Here is a 22,103-nt window from a genome sequence, read left to right on the forward strand (position 1 = left end):
GTAAGTATAGCAGCAGCAGTTACAAAGACTTGTAAGCAGTTTTCTGTGGGTATGTGTTTGCGTTTACATGTGTCCATAATTGTACATGTCTTGTAATGATTGCATCTGACAGCAACAAACTGAAATGTATTACAGTGGCCATTATTTTTGTTTTAATATTTTTATTTGATCACAATCAAACTCCTGAGGTATGCATAGTCTCCAAAGTTGATACATCTGTGAGTGTGTGTGCGTGTTTGTGTGTGTGACTTTCTGTGTATATCTATGTCTCTGTGTCTTTCTAAATCTCTACACCTGTCTCGGAGTGAGTGAGTTTGTGTGTGTGTGTGTGTGTGTGTGTGTGTGTGTGTGTGTGTGTGTGTGTGTGTGTGTGTGTGTGCTTGTGTGTACACCCAAGCGTGTATGTGTGAATTTCTGTCTCTGCCACTGATGCTATATTTCTATAAATGTATGTGTCTCTGCAAGTGCATTTGTGTGTGCCTGTATGTATCTGTGCATAGACATTATTAATATTTACATGACTTATGTTTTGGATATAAATTACTTCTTCCAGCAAAATTTACATATCTTACACCAACTTTGAAACAATAGGAGAGGTAAAGGAACTATTTTACATCAAACTATATAAAAAAATTCAGCATAAATTCGAAATCACTATTGTGGGGGGCTGTGCCCCCTCCCCCCTGCTAAATATATATTCCAACTCTGAGATCGCACTAGAATCCAAAGAAAAAATAGCAGCTACCACCACTTAGAAAGAGGCAGTTTAATCATTCAACACAATAAAAACAAACATATCATCAGCACAGCACAAGCAGTGTTTTTACTGATTGGTTTTTCAGTGACCTTCTCACTTATTGCTTTAGTTTGTTGTTTGGGATATTTTTGCAGTGACCCTAATAATAATGGACATCAGCTGGGTATAACAGCCCTGTGTTTCTTATGCTTAGTCAAGCACTCTGCTTGTACTGTGCTGACGAGGTCATAACAAGGCCGAAATATGCATATCCACAGCAAGTGGGGTTTGGTTTTATTGGCCTGAAATTGTCCATTAAAATGATGAAACAACTCATGGGCATTCAGAATCACCAATTAGCTGAAACACCTGATGTTCATAAGGGTCATTTGCAGATATATATCCCATGTGCCTCTGATGCAAGAGGTTTGGGAGGTCATTCAGTGGAAGTTCTAGCTTTGATTTTGTTTTTACTGATTGGTTTTTCAGTGACCTTCTCACTTATTGCTTTAGTTTGTTGTTTGGGATATTTTTGCAGTGACCCTAATGATAATGGACATCAGCTGGGTATAACAGCCCTGTGTTTCTTATGCTTAGTCAAGCACTCTGCTTGTACTGTGCTGAAGAGGTCATAACAAGGCCGAAATATGCATATCCACAGCTAGTGGGGTTTGGCTTTATTGGCCTGAAATTGTCCATTAAAATGACGAAACAAGTCATGGGCATTCAGAATCGCCAATTAGCTGAAACACCTGATGTTCATAAGGGTCATTTGCATATATATCCCATGTGCTTCTGATGCAAGAGGTTTGGGCAGTCATTCAGTGGAAGTTCTAGCTTTGCAGGAGTTTTCATTTTGTTTTTACTGATTGTTTTTTCAGTGACCTTCTCACTTATTGCTTTAATTGGAGTATTGTGAAATCTAAGATTTTGATATTTTCTTTACATAATATACCTATTCCTGAACATGTGTCTTTTCCCATATTTCAAATAACTCTTCCACTCCATAGAGCTTCCATTTGTAATCTTTCTTCTTCTGTCAGAATCCTGGTACCTTCTAATATGATAATATGCATGTCCATTGAAGCACAGCATTCTAAAATACCTATTTGTCTTTTAATATTCTTCATACTATTCACATTTAAAGCTAAAATTTTCAGCTTTTAAATTTTATTGTTATTTCTATCACATCCTTTACCATTTTTGTTCTCTTTCACAATTACACTTTTAAATTTTCTTCTCCTGTCCTTTACCCTTTTCCCTATGGATGTTTTCTTCCTCTCACTACTTACCAATTTACATATTCTTCTTCACTAATACTGAGTACCTGTTCTTCCACTACTCTTTTGCCGCGTTTTGCCTCCATTGTTATATCTTTGTTTTTCTGTTGTTTTTCTTGTTCCCTTTCTATATTTTTATCATATACTGAATCGTGTGCACATTCTTTTTCTACAATTTATACATTTTCTTCACAATCAACCCATGTATGTCCTATTTTTTCACATTTTTTACAGTTCATATCACATTTTTCTTTTACTGCATACCCTGCTTTGCCACAAATAAAACATTTTGTTTATCACATTCATTAATCAAGTGGTTATTTTTTTAACAAAAAGGCATGTTTTTAGGTTGCTCTCTTACTTAACAAATCTTCTGTTACCATTCACATTAATCATACTAGGGCTATGCACAATATTATCAGATTCCATTTTCAAAATAATCCCACATTCCCAATCCTCAATCCATAAACCTCTTTAATCATATATTTTTTATTGTGTCCATCATATATCTGCATATTGTCTTTAGATTTTCTTTCAGTTCATCTTTTTCAACTTCCATTCTAGACTGTATAACTCTTTTTTGTCTCTCTATGAAAAGCCTGTACTATATATTCAGTCCATGGATTACAGTTCTTTTTTTTTTTCTTCTAAGAAATTTTCCATATACTGTACTGATTCGAAAAGTATATCACAGTACATTTCTTTATTGATAAAAATAAAAACTCTTACCTCTTTGGATGAAACACCCAGTGGCTCAATCATAGTGTCCCATACCTCATACCTGTCCAGTCCTGTTTCTTTCTTACTTATTTTTACCACATATTTCTTCTTCATTTCATTCGCCTCTTCACTTCTTCTTTCTCCTTATTTTACTTCTGTGCATATGATTTTCTTTTTGTAGTATCTTCGACAACCTCATCTTCATGTATTTTCTCCATAATTTCACCCCATGACACCACCAGTTCGCTCTCCAGTTCACTTTGGTTGATCATTTCTTTTAGGTACACATCCCACAACCCTGTGGACTGAAGGGTTGTACAAATATATACCTGATGACTTTCTTGACTTTCTTTTCTCCCTCAACAGCTTCTCCTGAAGTAAAACCTCCAGATCTGGAAATACTCTCCGACTTTATCTTATGCGCCATACTCTGATATTACCAACTTCACCATCTGTTCCTTTTCATTTAGCTGACTTTCATGTAAAGGCTCAGGCTTCTCCATACTCATTTTTTTCTTTTACCATACTAAAATATTAGTCACTCAAACTCGCCATACTTCATCCTCTTTCTCCAAACTGCCTATGCACCTGGAATGGAAACAGGAAGCAGAACACACTATCATCAGTAGCACCCCTGTATGCTAATAAGTAGGGGAAGTCGCCTGATGCCCTGGCCAAATTCCCCCTAATAGTATAAATACTATGTCAGGACTTCCCTGAAAAGAGGCACCTAGTCTATTGGAACTAATTCAGTCAACAAAGGATAAATAAAATAAACTAGGGCACTAAATTTAAGTAGAATCTCTCCATGTTGTTTATTGATGTTAATGTTGCTTGTCATATGTTATTATAGTTTTAGCTTAACCTTATTTCATTAATTATTGTGTAGCAATATCTAATTATCTATACTACTTTACTGTTATGATTATTTGGACATTATTATTATTTATTTTTGGATTACCTTTAGTGCTTTTGCAATGATTTTTAGTTATTATAGGGACCTTCTGCTACTTTACTCCTTTCATTTTTTCTTTCTACTCAGTTTCTCGTGTTTTTTTTTTCCAAGTCTGCTAGAGAAATTGTAATCTTTGGAAACTTAGGGGTATGTAACTGAGGCAGGCTTCTGAAAGTGCTGCTGAGTTGGGTGCCACTCTGCCATGTTGCTTGCAATATGCCACACTGGTGTGAAACACCACGTGTAATTCCAACCACTTTTTTCTGTGGGCTGTACCCAGTCTTCCTGTTGGCCATCACAGGCAGGCTGGAGAGACTTGCTTTCAACAGGTCCCATATAGGGCACTGTATAACAATGCAAGTACAATATGTAAAAACCCAAGGATTATTTCCAATTTCTTCTAAGATGCTGACCTTCCATTTGAAATGAAGACCTTGCTGAATGACAGTTTCAGTCTTCATTTGAAAGCAGCTGTGTCATCCAAGTGCCTGTGTTATACAGTGCTGCAGATGAAACAGGATCAGTGGGATTATTTGTTTGTACTTTGAGCCACAGCTGAAACAGGTTACCTGTAGGTATAAAAATTCTTTTGGATGTTCTTTGGCAGACAGAGAAAACTCTAGGTTTCCCCTCATCTACCTTCCATTTGAGTGAATAAGGACAAGAGTTCATCTACTTTTTCATTGGATAAGTGTTTTTTGTCACTGAAACTCAGTGCTCTTGGGTGACCACATCATGTGGGTATATAATGACAAAGTGACTTACTATGAAGGTATTTATGTTTACTCAGATAGGTTCCACTGTGATCCATTGACTGAGACATGCCCTGTACTTGATAATCCATCAGGACATTTCAAATGGTTATTGTGCAGAATTGTGTTGCATGGTTCTTAATGATACACAAGGTCATAGTAAGTGTGAGGCAAATGATGTACTTATCCCGGGTGCCAATCTGTAGTGGGAAACAAACACTTTTAAAAAGTTAGAAGCTGACAAGGTGTCAACTATTGGGATTGCTAAATAGACAAACTGTCTACCAAGCTGTCCTGATTTTTTATAGGTAAGCTACCTTTAAAAAAAAACAGAACAAATAACTAGCTTACAAGCAAGCAAAATAACAGAATAATTCAATTTCTGATTCCTGAACTGACTGCTTAAAAGCTGCCAAACTTTTTTTTTATTTCAGTAGGAGGGACCCAAATGGTTGTGCTGCCCAGGGTATCAAATCTCCATGTTATAGTTCTGCTCATTAGCATTGTATCACCCCCATACGCTGGGGTCTGCACTGACAGCTTATACATTTTTATACAGCTTTCAAGATTTTGATGTTGGTGGTTTTAGCCCTACATGACTTGGGTCTACCTTACCTTAAAAAGCTGCTGGCTGTCTAATTGCCTGACAGTATATTCCACTTAGCCATTGTAGAGCTGCTGGTAGGTTTGAGGGTGCATCTTGAAATATGTGGTGATAGCCCATTTGTCTATCAGGCACAACAACTTTGGAATCTATTACCACACTGAGCTTGGGAACATACCTCTCAACTGTCCAGATTTTCACAAAATATCCAGATTTTTGTCTCATAATTTCTGTCCATTCCTTGTAAAATTTGTGCTTTTCTGGATTTTTGTGGCAAATCAGTAAGGATTGAAATCACTAAATAATGACAGGATGTAATGATACAAGATAGTGACATCTGTGCCAGGGAGAATAGGGCAATACATGTGTAATATATGTCAGCATAGCTAGACAGACTTTTGTAAAGAATTTTATGTCATTTGACTATCATACTTATTTGTACAGATGATCGTGTTAAAATGTATTTGTAAAGTTGATTGTTTTAAACATGCATTAACAGTAGCTTCTGCTGGACAGAAAAGAGATATACATGTATGACAGAGAGTATTATTATAACTGATTAAATGTATATGTTTTAACAGGGAATTCTGGAAGGGAAGAGGTTAATCTAAGTCCAGATAATTTTGAAAAATAGGTTGAAACTTAAATGGGTTGGTTTAGGTCATAAATACTTTATCTTACAGGTGTGATTGCAACCAGAGACAAAAATGTCTAGGAAAACCAGGACTAGGAGTCTTACTATATTGTCCTTAGGGGTGAACTAATTGCTACCCTGGAAGGGTGGAAGTTTTTGAAATTGTTTTATAGCTTTCAGATACTGCAACAGATCTTAGCAAAGCTCTAGGTGTGTATTGTACCAGTCAGGTGACCATATGTGATGCCATTCTATAACCAGCACTGAAATGATTTTTTAGATATTAGTGAGAGATATGATGGAACTCTGGCAGCAACACTTTGTTTTTCGGAACCTGACAGAAAAGATCTCTCACAGATATCTCACAAAACCACACATCTCATCTTGCCTTGCTGTAGTAAGCAAGGCAACACCTCATCTTGCCTTGCTGTAGTAAGCAAAACAGCACATCATCTTGCCTTGCTGTAGTAAGTAACTTAACTAGTGAACAGTAATTCTTTAGTCAGTCAGGAAAATATAGTGAGATTAGTTAAGTATTGGTTTAATGCATCTGTGTGAATCTATCCAGCTGTGTTATTTTTTATATCTCTGGTGTTTATTGTAACTAGATATTCAGTATTCTAATGCTTTCTATTTTATTATTTATTATTAAATATTTCTATACCTTTTATTGTGGCTGGTCTTATAGAGAATACTTTTAAAATCGTAAGAGTATTTATGCTTATTTTACTGACAATGTGGCCACTCCTGAAAGCCTTGCTGCATTGGTCAAACTCTACCATTTGTATTAGTATTAATTTTACTTAGTATAATTGAATACCTTTGTAGGACCCTTAGAGTAGCTGACTGGTGGAAGCATAATTACCTTGTAGTCTGGGCAGAGGGGGCACATCTGGTAAATCTGTGCCAGCCTTTCCCAGGTGTGCTCTTTGTGTGTGTGTGTGTGTGTGTGTGTGTGTGTGTGTGTGTGTGTGTGTGTGTGTGTGTGTGTGTGTGTGTGTGTGTATGTGTATGTGAAAATCAAAATATGCAAGCATGTTTATGTCAGCTACTTGGAAGAGGGACATAGAGCTCCAAAGTGGTCAGTGTGGAGTCTTGTTTGGGGCCTGGAGAGAGACAAATATTTCACCTGCAAGTTTGGAGTGTGCTCCCTGTATGCTCTTAAAGGAAATTGTCTTTGGTGCAGAGAGAAGCATCTGAAAATACTGTGTGTATCCATTTTTGTTCCTAGTGGCCATCCCTCACCAGTGTCAGTGGTGAGGACTGAGGCTCCTTGATTTACTGGTCCAGAACAGGGGCAGACACACAGGCATCTGAGTTTCAGACTTCATATCTTTGAGAAAATGCATGGTAACATAAGACTTTTTATTCTAGTAACTTTCTAAGTTTATAAGAGCAATAATTAAAATTTGTCCTGATTTTTAGGGCTTTATTCCCCCATTATTTTTGTCTTTGTCCAGATGTTTGTGCTAAGAGGTTGAGAGCTATGCTTGGGAATGCTTTGCTATGGCTGATTTAGAATATCTCTAAAATTGTAACTTTTTGATCTAGCCTACTCTGGGAATGACAAGCTATTTTTAATAAGTTTGTAAGTTCATACACGGTGCTTAGGCCAAAAAAAATCCAAAGGCCCTGAGCAGTGATTCCCTAAGATGTTATACTTAGACTTTATCCCCAACTGACAAGTCCAAATTCCTTTTAAAACACTCCACTTTTTCAGACTGTCTTCCATGTAAAGATATTTTGTTCCAGGGATGAATAACTTTAACTGTGGTGTATGAGAGTCACACACTAGAGTTTCTATTTTTAATCAATAATTTCATGTTGTTACACGTATGAGTTTTAGTAGTCCTGTTAACTTCAATATCTAATGCCCGGTTACTTAATGACTGTAAGTAGATATTAAGATAATCAGACTTTATCTTACTTTGCATTATAAACCTTATTTTGCGGTCATCAGCATATTTCTTTGTCCAGAATCTATTATTCCTGGGAATTGTGGAAAAGGCTATATTAAGTAAGAACAGACCTAAGGCCAATCTCTGGGGAACTTCAGACATCGGTTCATAGGTTCATAGGTAGGTACTAAGCTATTGGCCCTAGGGCCTATATAAGCCTAGCCAAATGGTACCCTAGCTTTTGCCACCCAAGAAAATTATTTTCCTGTGCCCCTGTCAAGCAGAGCCACAGAAGTGATCCCTGGGGTGAATTTCCTATCTCCCATCCAATCATCAAGATTTTTCTTGAAGAGTGCTAATGAGGAGCTTTGTTTAATATAGATAGGTAGTTTGTTCCAGAGTATGGGAAGTCTCTGGGACAGGAATCTATCCCTCCAGCATGTTCTGTTTATTGTGGTGCCAAGGTTTAGGTCCCTAGAGCGTGTAGCTCGGAGGGATTGGGATTTCTTTAAGTGGAGCATGTCCAACAGCTCTGGGTTTGACATAACTTTGTATGTTAGGCAGAGATCTTCTCAGAGTAGGCAATATGCAACAGAGTAAAGCTGGAGTTTTTTGAGACGGTCTGCATAGGGCATCTATTTGAGGCTGGTAATCCTCTTTGTGATGTATTTCTGCGGCCTTTCCAGTTGTTGTAGATGTCTTGTGAGGTACATACCAAAAGGGGCATTGTACTCTATAATGGGTCTAATGAGTGATGAGTACAGGGGAACAATGACCTCTTTTTTTCCTGGATGAGAAACCTTTTGTGATGAGGTGTGCCATGTAGAAGGATTTCCTGACTACTGTGGCGATGTGATTATCAAAGGAGAGACTAATGTCCACCTGTGTACCAAGGTCTCTTATCACACTTTCGGTGTTAAGTAGACTATCGCTTATGTGGTAGTTCATGGGTACAGAGTTTTTAATAAAAGGGATGACAATGCACTTTTTGGCATTGAGCTTGAGACCATGGCTTTGACACCAGGCATTTGTCTCAGTGAGGCCCTTTTGTAGGATGTCCACATTGTTACGAGTTTTGATTAGGGCTCCTAGTTTGCAGTCATCTGCGAACTTTGATAGCCAAAGACCTTCTGTGTTAGCCTGTACTTCAGAGAAGTAGATACCAAACATGAGAGGACCCAGGACCGAAACCCTGTGGTACTCCACTTGTCACTGATCTGAAGTCAGATTTAAAGTCTGCTACTTTCACAGTGTGGGTTCTGTCAGTGAGCCAGTTGGCAACCCATCTTGTGACATAGGGATTTATACCTAGTTTAGTGAGTATATCTATAATTCCAGAGTGGGGGATGGTGTTGAAAGCCTTGTTGAGATCTGGATAAGCTGTGTGAACCACCTTACCCAAATCTACGGCTTTGGTGACCGCTTCAAAGAAGTCTATTAGGTTTAGGAGACATGATCTGCCTTTTACAAACCTGAACTGGGTAAGGTCCAGAGTTTGGAGATTACCAATGTCATTGTTTATAAGTTCCATGATGATACGTTCCATAGCCTTGCAGATCAGGCTCGTCAGGCTGATGGGGTGGTAGTTCCCAGGGTCCGTGGTGGCTCCCCCTTTGTGGAGTGGGATAACCATTGCTGTGCGCCATTCAGTGAGCACAAAGCCTGAGATGAGGCTATGACTGAACATGGTACTTAGGTGGGGTGCCAGTTTGTTCTGTAGTTCATATAGAACGCAGCCTGGGATTTTGTCAGATCCCATGGATGCTGTGTTATTGGCCTTGGAGAGTGTGTTTTTTACCTGTGCAGCCGTGATTACAGGAAATTTGCATTCTTCCGGTATAGAGATGGGCCCTTTAGGGGGTGAGAGAGGGGTAAAGTTAGCACTGAACCTATCTGCCAGGATGTTGGCAATATCAGTTGGTTCTGTATATTTAGTGCCATTGTGCTGTAACTCAGAGCAGATCTGAGTGTTGCCATTGAGATTCTTGACATAGCTATAGAATGCTTTGTGGTTGTCTTTAGAATCAGTGGCAATTTTTTCGTAACTAGCTTTGGAGGATTCTATGAGGGATCTCAGCTTCTTACTGAGGCTGACCACAGAGTTCCTCCAATCATGGGATTTTACTCTTTTTTGCAACAGTTTCTTTCTTCTGTTGTAGAATTTGTTTATGACAGGAGACCATCAGATTGGCTTCCTTCTTTTTTTGGAGGATATTATCTTGGTTCTGTTAGGGATTGCACGATCCATGCACTCGTGTAAATGCTTATAAAGTGCATTTGTATAGGATTCAGAAGTCGTACCTCTATTGTCCATCAGCATGGGTGTCGTAAAGTTTGCCACTTCTGTCTTAAGAAGCATGAAGTTGGCTTTGGAGAAATGTTTTACGGTGGTTTCACTAATGGGGGGTGGGTGTGGAATGTGGATGTCTAGGGTGATTAGCTTGTGGTGGGATCTGACCAACGAGGAACTGACCTCTGGTGTGGGACATCGGTTGCCCATGTTGGTAATGACCAGGTCTAGGATATTGCTGCCCCTGATGGGGGTGTGGATAAGTTGATCCAAGGCATTGGAATTTATGAATTCCAGAAAACATTGAGCACAAGAGTTGGTACGTGAGTAGTTTTCCCAGTTAATGGTGGGGTAGTTGAAATTGCCCATTATTAGGGTGTTAGGTTGTACCCTAATATTTTCCAGTGTATCAAGAAATGAGAAGTGGGAATCCTGTGGCATGGTGGGGGATCTGTAGCAAGCTACAATTTGGATTGCGGTCTTGCCCAGAGTTAGTTGCACTTGGATAATCTCTGATGCATTATGCTGAGCAACTAGCCTGGAGGTATGGATATCCTTAATGAATATGGACACACCTCTGTCTTTACTGTTTCGGTCCAGGTTAGCTGGCCGAAAGGTGTGGTATGAATTATAGCCTGGTAATGCAGGGGTGCTCTCTGGAGCCTTGAACAGTTAAGTAGTCATCATCATCTTCTTTCGGCTGTTCCCGTTAGGGGTCAGCACAGCGGATCACCTGTTTCCATTTCTTCCTGTCCTCTGCATCTTGCTCTGTCACACCAAACACCTGCATGTCCTCTCTCACCACATCCATAAACCTTATCTTAGGCCTTCCTCTTTTCCTGTTACCTGGTAGCTTCATCCTTAGCATCTTTTTCCCAATATACTCAGCATCCCTCCTCAGCACATGTCCAAACCAATATAATCTTGCCTCTCTGGCTTTGTCTCCAAACCTTCCAACCTGGGCTGACCCTCTAATATACTTATTCCTAATCCTGTCCACCTTCATCACACCCAGCGCAAATCTTAACATCTTCAACTCTGCCATATCCAGCTCAAACCCCTGCCTTTTTGTCAATGCCACTGTCTCCAACCCATATAACATAGCTGGTCTCACTACCCTCTTGTAGGTACTCGTCTGTCACAAATCACTCCTGACACTCTTCTCCACCCACTCCATCCTGCCTGTACTCTCTTCTTCACCTCTCTTTCACACTCACCATTACTCTGGACTATTGACCCCAAGTATTTAAACTCATCCATCTTCGCCACCTCTACTCCTTGCATCCTCACCATTCCTCCATCCTCCCTCTCATTCACACACATATATTCTGTCTTAGTCCTGCTGACCTTCATTCCTCTTTTATATAGAGCATATCTCCATCTCTCCAGGGTGTCCTCCACCTGTTCCCTACTCTCACTACAGATCACAATGTCATCTACAAATATCATAGTCCATGGGGACTCCTGTCTGATCTCGCCTGTCAACCTGTCCATCACCACTGCAAATAAGAAAGGGCTCAGAGCTGATCCTTGATGTAACCCCACCTCCACCTTAAACGCATCCATCACTCCCACCGCAGACCTCACCACTGTCATACTACACTCGTACATATTCTGTACCACTCTTACATACTTCTCTGACACTCCTGACTTCCTCATACAATACCACAACTCCTCTCTAGGCACCCTGTCATATGCTTTCTCTAAGTCTAGAAAAACACAATGAAACTCCTTCTTACATTCTCTGTACTTCTCCATCAACACTCCCAGAGCAAACATTGCATCTGTAGTGCTCTTTCCCGGCATGAAACCATACTGCTGTTCACTAATCATCATGTCCCTTCTTAACCTAGCTTCCACTACTCTTTCCCATAACTTCATGCTGTGACTGATCAATTTGATCCCTCTGTAGTTACTACAGCTCTGCACATCACCCTTATTCTTAACAATTAGTACCAAAACACTTTCTCCATTCCTCAGGCATCCTCTCACTTACTAAGATTTCATTAAACAATCTGGTTGAAAACTCCACTGCCATTTCACCTAAACACCTCCATGCTTCCACAGGTATGTCATCTGGGCCAACAGCCTTTCCATTCTTCATTCTCTTCATAGCTATCCTTACTTCCTCCTTGCTAATCCATTGTACTTTATGATTCACTATCCCTACGTCATCCAACCTTCTCTCCCTCTCATTCTCTTCATTCCTCAACCCCTCAAAGTACTCCTTCCATCTCCTCAACACACTCTCCTCGCTTGTTTCCCTCATTATCCTTTATCACCTTTACCGGCTGCACATCTTTTCTAGCTCAGTCCCTCTGTCTAGCCAATTGGTACAGGTCCTTTTCTCCCTCCTTAGTGTCCAACCTTTCATACAACTCTTCATATGCCTTATCCTTAGCCTTCGCCACCTCTCTCTTTGCCATGCACCTCATCTCCTTATACTCCTGTCTACTTTCTTCATCTCTCTGACAATCCCACTTCTTCTTTGCCAACCTCTTTGCCTGTATACTCTTCTGTACTTCCTCATTCCACCACCATGTCTCCTTGTCATCCTTCCTCTGTCCTGATGTGATACCAAACACCTTTCTAGCCGTCTCCCTTACTAGCTCTGCTGTAGTCACCCAGCTATTTGGTAACGCTTCACTGCCACCCAGTGCCTGTCTTAACTCATCCCTGAACTCTATCTCACAATTACCCTTTTTCAATTTCCACCATTTGATCCTTGGTGCTGCCCTCACACTCCTCCTCCTCTTCTTGATCGCCAACGTCATCCTACAAACCACCATCCTATGCTGCCTAACTACACTTTCTCCGGTCACCACTTTACAGTCTCCAATCTCCTTCAAACTGGCCTTCCTACATAAGATATAATCCACCTGTGTGCATCTTCCTCCACTCTTGTATGTCACCCAATGCTCCTCCCTCTTGTTAAAATACGTATTCACCACAGCCATGTTCATCCTTTTAGCAAAATCCACTACCATCTGACCTTCTGCATTCCTTTGTTTAACACCATACCTACCCATCACTTCCTCATCCCCTCTATTCCCTTCACCAACATGCCCATTGAAATCTGCTCCAATCACCACTCTCTCACCCTTAGGTACAGTCATCACCACTTCATCCAATTCACTCCAAAATTTTTCTTTCTCATCCATTGCACACCCAACTTGTGGAGCATGTGCACTAACAACATTCATCATTACACCATAAATTTCCAGCTTCATAAACATCACTTTATCTGACACTCTTTTCACCTCCAAAACACTCTTCGCATACTGTTCCTTCAGAATAACTCCTGCGCCATTTCTCCTCCCATGATACCATGATGACACCATGATAAAACTATTTGAACCCACCTCCGATACACCTAGCCTTACTCCCCTTCCATCTGGTCTCTTGCACACACAATATATCCACATTCCTTCTGTCCATCATATCAGCTAGCTCTCTCCCTATACCAGTCATACTGCCAACATTCAAAGTTCTGACCCTCACTACCACAGTCCTAGCCATTCTCCTCTCTTCCTGCCTTCAGCCATGCCTTCTGCCTCTTTAAGTAGTCAGATAGGTGTTATTTATCTTAACACATTTTTTTTATCTACCTACTAATTCATAATCCATCTTATTATATGACAATTCATGTCAGTTTTCAGCAAACAGTTACAGATAAAGTCTTCCACACAAAGTTATCAAGATCCAAGAAAATGACACTAGTCATTAGTCCCAAATCCAAAGCCAGGGATACCAGTTTATAAAAACATATTAAATTATTCATGGTGGACCTTCCCCCTTACAAAACCATATTGATCTAAATCCATAACTGCTAAACTAGTGCTTGCATTATTTATAAGAAAGATCAAAGATCTTTCAAAGCAATTAAAGATGTTAAACTGATTAGCCTGTAGTTTTATATAACATATTTTATTACTTCTCTTATAGACAGGCATTACAAAAGAAAGTTTCCAGAAACTAGGAATAAAACGATCATCAAAAATTTATTAAAACTGTTACACAAAATGGGTGTTATTTCCTTTAATCTAGTCAGAGGCTGGCCTGAAATCAAGTCAGGACCTATGGGTGTGTTCATCTTTGTTTTATTAAAAGCATTTGAAACTAATGTTTCAATGATTAATGTTCAATGCCCAGAAGCAGTGATATGTTCAATATACTCATTTTTTTTATTTACCAGCTAAATTAGAAAATAAAAAAAATTATTAAATTCACTTGCAATAATATGGGCCTCCTGAATAACCATATTATCTTGTTTAATACTATTAATCTGTAATTTATCATTGCTTACTATCTTAATGTATTTGTAGAATGCCTTATTATTAGTAGTGTCATTAATAAATGTATGCTTATAACAAACCTTAGATAACTTATTTCCTATTTTAATTTCTTACATTTTGCATTCAGTTTTTTCTTACTGATTTTTTTTGTCAGAAATATCTTTTAAGTTTTGTAAGTTCTTTTTTTTTCTTTCTTTCATTATTTATACTCTAAAAATGGTTCTATTCCACCAGACAAGTATAGTGGTGTTACTTTTCTTGTAACTATTAAATTGCTTATCATTAAGACTCAACAGGTTTTCAAGAGTCAAATAGCCATGCTGAGACTCAAGGGAGGAAGATAAAATCCCCCATTCTGTGTAGGCAGTTTTAGTAATTAAATTTTTACAGTCAATGTAGTGGGAAGTGATCAATGGTTTGCTTAACATTTTCTAAGTCATTATGTCAACTTGAAATGAAACAGCATTGTGATCCGGCAAGCCTAAGGGTGATAAAACCTTTAGCTGATGAATTTTTTTAGAAAGCTGCAAAAATATCTAATAAATGCTGTCCTCTTGTATTATTGAAAATCATTTGAGTTAGCCCGTAGAAAGAAATAATTTTTTTTCGTAAATTGAGTTAGCAGTGAATGTAGTCCAATTAATTAATACTAGGATAATTAAAATATCCAAGAAGAATGATATTATATTTAATATCAATACAATGTTTTAAATTAGATAGATATTTCCATTGTAAGTCACTACCCATACTTGGAGTACGATAACTAGGACAAGGTGGATGTTATTTTTTACTGTACATATCAAGTTGGGCAACAGTAGTTTCAAGCTCAGGTACCTGTAGTAAAAGAATGTATGGAATGGTTTTATGAACCCAAAAAGTGTGTCCACATCCACATCCATGGGTATTAGGTTGAAGACATTCATATTAGATGTAATCATGTAAGAAAAGAATTGATGAATTCTAGGATTCTGTAATAGCAATAATTTTGTAGTTATTTTTATAAATTAAACCCACAAGTTCATCATATTTATTCAATAAGCTTCCAGCATTACAGAAGCACTTTACACCATTATTAAGTTGTCTGCTTGTCGCATTAATTTTTTTTTTAATAAAAAATGATCAGTCAGATCAGTAAGTTTACCAGCCACATAAGATGCACCATAAAAGATCAAGTGTAATATATTCTTTGAAAAATGTTGAGAATCATAGACACAGTCTACCCAGTATGTAATCAGCTTAATGTTATATGTTAGAGTCAGTTGCCTCAATCATGTGTTAAAAATACGGGCTTTAGTGTACAATAATCTGTTCAAGAGCAAGATGGTATAATTTCACTTAACATGTAATTGAGATTTTGAGTTTCCAAAAACTCAATTATTTCAAGAATTGAGTTCTTCATATATCTTAATGGGATGTGTTTCAAAACATTTGTACCTGCATGAATGACTATAGCATCATATTTAGATCTGGCTTATACTAGCTTAAACAATAAGTTGGGAACATCAATCAGCTTTAGTCCTGGAAGGACTGATATTGTGTGTGAATGTTTATCTAACCTACTTAACAGTCTAACAGTAGGTTTTAAAATTGAATCTCCTAAAATTAAAATTTGCTGCTAGTTTCTAATACATTGTTCATTAATAGCTTCTGATTTACCATCATGATTATAAAAAACTAGCAGTGCATCCCTTATCACAGATACTGTGCCTTGCCTATCAATGCCTACAGTTTTATTTGTCTAGTTCCTTATGATTATATTTTGGTTCATGTGTCTGTCCTGCTTAACAAGTGAAGAAAACTTGTCACGTGGCAGGACTTCTTGTGTTTCTGAAACATAAGTAATCATACTATTGTGGTTTAATATAACTACTTCTTAGTTAAGACTTGTGTGTGTTGTTTGGTCCCAGTGTTAGGTGCAGTAACAGTGTCATTTGCTCGTTCATTAACCAATAGGTATGAGTTGTCTCTCAAAGTGATCTCACTAACACAAGTTTGCTCGAGCTTGTCAGTACTTATGTTGTTTGATTCACTTAATGAAGAATTTTTACATTTCATTTTATTCAAATGCTTCTTGGCACATTTTTCCTGTTCTTGCTATTGACATTACCTTGTAATTTAGAAATGCTTGGTTCATTACTTAATTTGTTTGAAACTTGTGTTTTCTGTCTTTAAATTATGTACTGTCTAATCAGTGAGGCAATCAAAGATTATACTGAAAGCATTTCCATACTGGCAAGAGCATAAAGGTAAATTAGCATTGTTTTTGCAGTTGATTAAATTTACCAAGTCTAACAATCTTGGGCAGTTAAAATGTTGTTACTGGAAGCAGTCTTTGTATAAAACCCACATTATTCACATTCAGTGATATACGGTCAGTTCAGTAGGTCCTCCAGAACACATGAGTTCAAGGAATCCATCATATAAGGCAACTCCTAAGCAATTCTGTTTAGGGACAAATAAATACTGTAAATGCATACAGTTGGACAGTACTGTGTATGCACATTAATAAAATAAGTATACTATTGATGTTTTAGTCACACCAATATCCTTAAGATTACAAAAGTAACTGCATGCAGTTAAGCAACAATACATTTATGCATCAATGTAATAACTGCATTGTTAAATATAGAATCACACTAGTATCTTTTTCAGTGTGACTCAGAAAAATACTAAATTAACGTATACATCTAATCACAACTATATATACATACATATACATATTATATGTGTGTGTGTGTGTGTGTGTGTGTGTGTGTGTGTGTGTGTGTGTGTGTGTGTGTGTGTGTGTGTGTGTGTGTGTGTTAATGTATTTATTTGTATTCTCTGACAGTAATCATAGAACTACTGTTGTTACACCAAGACCTTAAATATTAGTTCTTAAAGTTCTAAATAATGCAACATGTTTGAACATTTATCCTTACTTTGCTGCAGTCACTGGACACTCAAACACTCAATCACTAAATCATGCAAAGATGTGCAAAGCATGTCTCTGCGTCTTCACAGTGACACCAGTCCACTCTATGTGTCGGCTTGTAGAGCAGATTCTTATATGTGTTATAGCCTACCCAGATTGATTCTTTAACCTATCAAATATACCCCAGCCCAATGTGGCCACAAACAAAAAATGGAAATAAAATAAAACTGCATCGGTCTTACCCATATATTTAGAAATATGGGGAAGTCCACAAACAAATTAAAACTAATTGCTAGTAATCACAATGTCCAAACACATGTGTCTGGAGCATTTTTCCCTGGGCCTCTGCTGAAAATGGGCTCTGTCCCAGTCGAACTTTCCCAGTAAACAAATGTTAAATAAAGAGAAATCCAAAAATCCACAAAAGAGCAGTGCAAAATGATGTCAAAGCCGGATTAAATTGTTTATTTGGAAAAAACGTAAGTGCTTTCACAGTTCAAATAGTGCTTCCTCAGACGTTCAATACATAGTGAACAAACCATGCTTTATATAGCAAAAAAGGCACAAGCCCTCCAGATAGTAAATAAATCAACTAGAAACAGTTACCATCAATTTAAAAGCTAAAGGGTTAAAGAAACACAATCCTAATAAGCACACTAGGATGCAAAAGACTGTCAGCACCTAGATGAAAACAACCATTCTATAAAATAGTCATCCTAAAAAATATCTAATCATAAAAGTATAAAAATATAGAAATAATAAAAAGAGAAATATTAAAAATAATATGTATATAATATAAATACAAAAAATACATATACCAAATATAACAGTGGTATATAAATGATACAATCCATACCTGAGAAGCTAAGAGACCATTGAAAACACATTGAAAATATAATGAACAGGCATGGAGATGGAAGTAAATAACTGAATAAATGGATGAAATTAGTTCAAAAACACCAGCCGAATACGAGACACCACAAATTGTTTTAGCGCTTTCATTCACATTTAATGTTAAGTGAACTTCTTCAGAATCAACTTCACCATCCATACAACTTAACTTAAATATACACTCAATTACCTAAAATTTACATAATTGATTTCTAATTAAATGTTAAAGCCATATGCAGTAAAAAGCTTATATAAAAAATATATACACTTCATGTGTGTATAAATCATTGTTTGTACAAAGAAGATATATAAATACTAAAATGTGTAACAATATATATACATATGATAAATATAAATTCATGAATTCATCTCTAGAAAACATTTCAAGTTTATAACTTCATTAAGACCAGGAGCCCTATCAGCTCCCAAATATACCTGCCAAAGAGATTCTTTACATTCTAGTAAAAGCTTTGAATTTCCACTAAATATATCACTTTCCACACTATCTAAAATTGAAAATATGAACTTTTTGAATTCATTACAACTGACAGAATGTTTGGCTAATGCATTATTGAAATCTTTCTTTTTAATAGCTAAAAGATGTTCACTAATTCTAACTTTGAAAGCTCTAGTAGTCATTCCTACATAGTAACTAGGACATGTTTGACACTGAGCTATGTAAATGACCATTGTACTATGACATGTATAATAATTTCTTGACCAATGAGTAGTCCGTAAATGTGAAAAATACACCGATGAGCAATTGATGATATATCTACACTGTTTACAATTATGACAGGAATAAGTCTCTCTAGTGTTAATGGCTCCCACCTTGTTTCTTCCAGAATTGTCTACCTTTTTCTCCAAAATGGCATTTAGATTAACTACCCTTTTGAAAATGAAATTTGGCTTCTTACCTATTGTATTAACTAAGTCCTGATTACCTAATATCATTTTCCAATTTTCTACTATTACTTCTTTGATAAGCCACATTTCATTACATATAGGTAGCACAAAAGCACTAGTAAATTCCTTGCCGTTGTAGGAACGAAGTCTTGTCAGGGGTAATCCTAACGCCAAAATAGGTCCTACTTTGGTGTCACGAAGTGCTATTACTTCCTTTTCCATTGATCTAAGCCATGATGCCTGATAACCCCTGTTGAGAAAAAAACTTCTTAACATGTCAATTTCTCTATAAAAGATGTCGGTCTCAGACGTTAATCTGCTTAAACGAATGTATTGACCTTTAACAACTCCCTTTTTCATGTGATGGGGATGTATGCTGTTCTTATGTAAGTACTGGTTTACAAAAGTGGATTTTCTATAAATTCTACTAGAAAATTTCTTAACTGTATAATCATAGCTCAAATACAAATCTAAGAAATTAATACTAGTTCCTAATTCACCAATGGAAAATTTTAGAAAACTGGTAGTGCCATTTAAATAACAGACAAAATCATGAAATTCTTCCAAAGTTCCTCTCCATAAGAAAAACAAATCATCTATATAATGAGTATAAAAAACAATCTTATCTATATAGACACTGTTTTCTTTAAAGCTATTTTCCCAGTGGGCCATGGTCAAATTTGCATAGGCAGGAGCCACTCTTGCTCTCATGGCCACACCAGAAATTTGTCTGTACAAATTATGGTTAAATTTAAAAAAAATATTGTCTAAAACAAACTCCATAAGTGTACATATAGTATTGACTTTGGTGCTGTTAAAACTTGTATGCTTGATTAAATATTGCCTTTAATAATCAATACCAATTTCATGATCAATGCTAATATATAATGACTGAACATCCAAAGATGCCATGACAAAATCAGATACTGATGGTTTTAGTTCCCTAAGTTGTTCCAGCAAATGCCAAGAATCTTTTAAGTAATACTTGGAACTTTGTACGACTAGATTTAAAATATAATCTAGCCAAATAGAAATGTTTTCAGTCTTATATTTGGCCGCAGATATAATTGGCCTAAAAGGAGGTTGAATGAGATCTTTCTGCAATTTCAGAATCCCAAACATACTTCCCATTTTAGGGAACTCAACCTGCAAGAAATTATAAGTTGTATAATCAATCTCTTCTTGACTAAACATATCAAATAAATTAGTGTCTAGTCTCAGAAAACTTCTTTGAATTTGTTGACAGTCCACTTTCTGATAAGTGTTTTCATCTTTCAAAAGATCTTCCATAGATTTAATGTACTGTGTGTTTTCCATAATCACGATTTTACCCCCTTTATCTGCCTTCATGACTCTGATCTCATTATTGTCCTTTAATTCTTTTAATGCCAAAATTTCGAATTCACTCAAATTATTTTTGTTTTTAAAGGGGTGTATTTTCCTTATAGCTTCCTCACTTATATTTTGAAAGACTTGCAGTGTGTTAATAAGCGGTGGACTGTAGGTACTAGCCTTTCTTGGGCCTTGGTGCACAGAAGTACAATCAATATCTTGCATAATGTATTTTAAATTCAACTTCCTAAGGGTTAACCTAAAATCAATGATAGTTCTTGCTGTATTGAAATTGTTAGAAGGAATATAAGAAAAAACTTTTTTCAGGAGACTAATAGTCTCACCTGAAAAGGTGGTATTGGACAAATTGTGTATCTGTATTTCAAAATTGTCACCATTAGTTTCTTCTACCACCTTTTTCTGTTTCTCAACCTGCCCTTGGGTTTGTTCTGTACTACCTTCGACCAAGTCGGACCCCTTTTGTTTCCTTGTTTGTCCACTAAAAAAGGCCCTCCATTAGATGTACCTTCAGCAGGTGGAGATGGAAGTAACATGAATTAAAAGCCTGCTGCACTCTATTTAAAAAGATGTCTAGCTTTCAAAATAGGTTTCGATGTGACCTTGTCATTAAAGCCCTTACCATTGTCTGCTCTCAGCCGCACTATCCATCTCATCTTTTTAGTCTCTGTCCTATTCTTTGTGTCTCCTAACCTCCCATCTAACACTGTTCTATCAATAACCAAAAACATGAACTGATGTGTAGGGTCAGTGTCAATCACATGCTTAGCTAGGACACTATTTATCATTTTGCTCCTAATATAATACAAATGTTCGCATATTTTATCCCTTAATCTCCTGTCTGTCTTACCTACATAGGATGAATTGCACACCACACAGTGGGCCAGGTAAACAATATGTTTGGTGTCACAATTGGCATCTACCCTAAAAACAAAATTCCTATTCAAATCCAGATGGCAAAACTCCCCAGAAGTATCAATGTAGCCACAGTATTGGCACTTTCATGACATTCACATTGTGGCTATTTTGAAATCTCTTGGGGTAACACAATAACCTTTTAAGAGATTTCATATTCTTATATACAAATGTGGGAGTAGGCCCTACATTTCTACTGATATCCTAATCAGCAGTGAGAACAGGCCAACATTTTTTGTAAAACTCTAACACTGGTCTCACATTACTGGAAAACAAAACAGGCATCCTAGTGGTCCTACCACTCATCCTTTTCTTCCCATTGTTGTTGCAAATGGCGCTATTTTCTGAGAAATAAGGTTTAGCTACAGTTCGCCTCATTCCCCCAATATTCATAAGGATATCATTCACTCTTGTACAGTTGTAACCTCTATGCACAAATCTAGCCTCTAGGCCTGCCAATTCCTTTCTAAACATTTCATCATCTACTCATAACCTGGAGACGCTCATGCCTTGCCCCTTAACTACATTATCAAATATATGTGGGGGATGCATGCTTCTCCTGTGTAGTAAACTGTTAACACTAAAGTACCATCCCAAATCAAAAATAGGTAATTGGCAAACCGTCACTGGAAACCTACGGACCCCTTAAAGGGACCACTAAGTACAGCCTCTTCTTCCCATGCTGCCATTACAATCTTGGTGTAGTGATTGGCACAAGAAGTGCCCATAGCTACGCCATCCTTCTGCAAAAAAGATGTCATGTTGAAAAATAAAGATATTGTTCTCCAAGACATCTTCCATAAATAAACATAGTAAGTCTATGAATTTATGGTCAAAGTCACTGTGGGTCCACAGATTTTGTTGTAATAGTGACACCCCTTTCTGATTGGGTATACTGGTGAAAAATAACTGCACATCTAAAGTGACAGAAACATATCTCATTGCATTTGTTCTAGCATTTAA

General features: G+C 37.2%; 1 protein-coding gene across 2 annotated transcripts in view; it reads right to left on the reverse strand.

Annotated features, from left to right (window-relative positions):
- The window catches only part of PRKAG3 (protein kinase AMP-activated non-catalytic subunit gamma 3), a 1,357,042-nt gene that overhangs the window by 1,051,202 nt on the left and 283,737 nt on the right, over positions 1-22,103 (reverse strand). The gene's annotated exons all lie outside the window — the stretch shown is intronic.

This window comes from Protopterus annectens, chromosome 6.part0 (genome assembly GCF_019279795.1).
Source record: "Protopterus annectens isolate FY-2018-M chromosome 6.part0, PAN1.0, whole genome shotgun sequence".
NCBI lineage: Eukaryota > Metazoa > Chordata > Ceratodontiformes > Protopteridae > Protopterus > Protopterus annectens.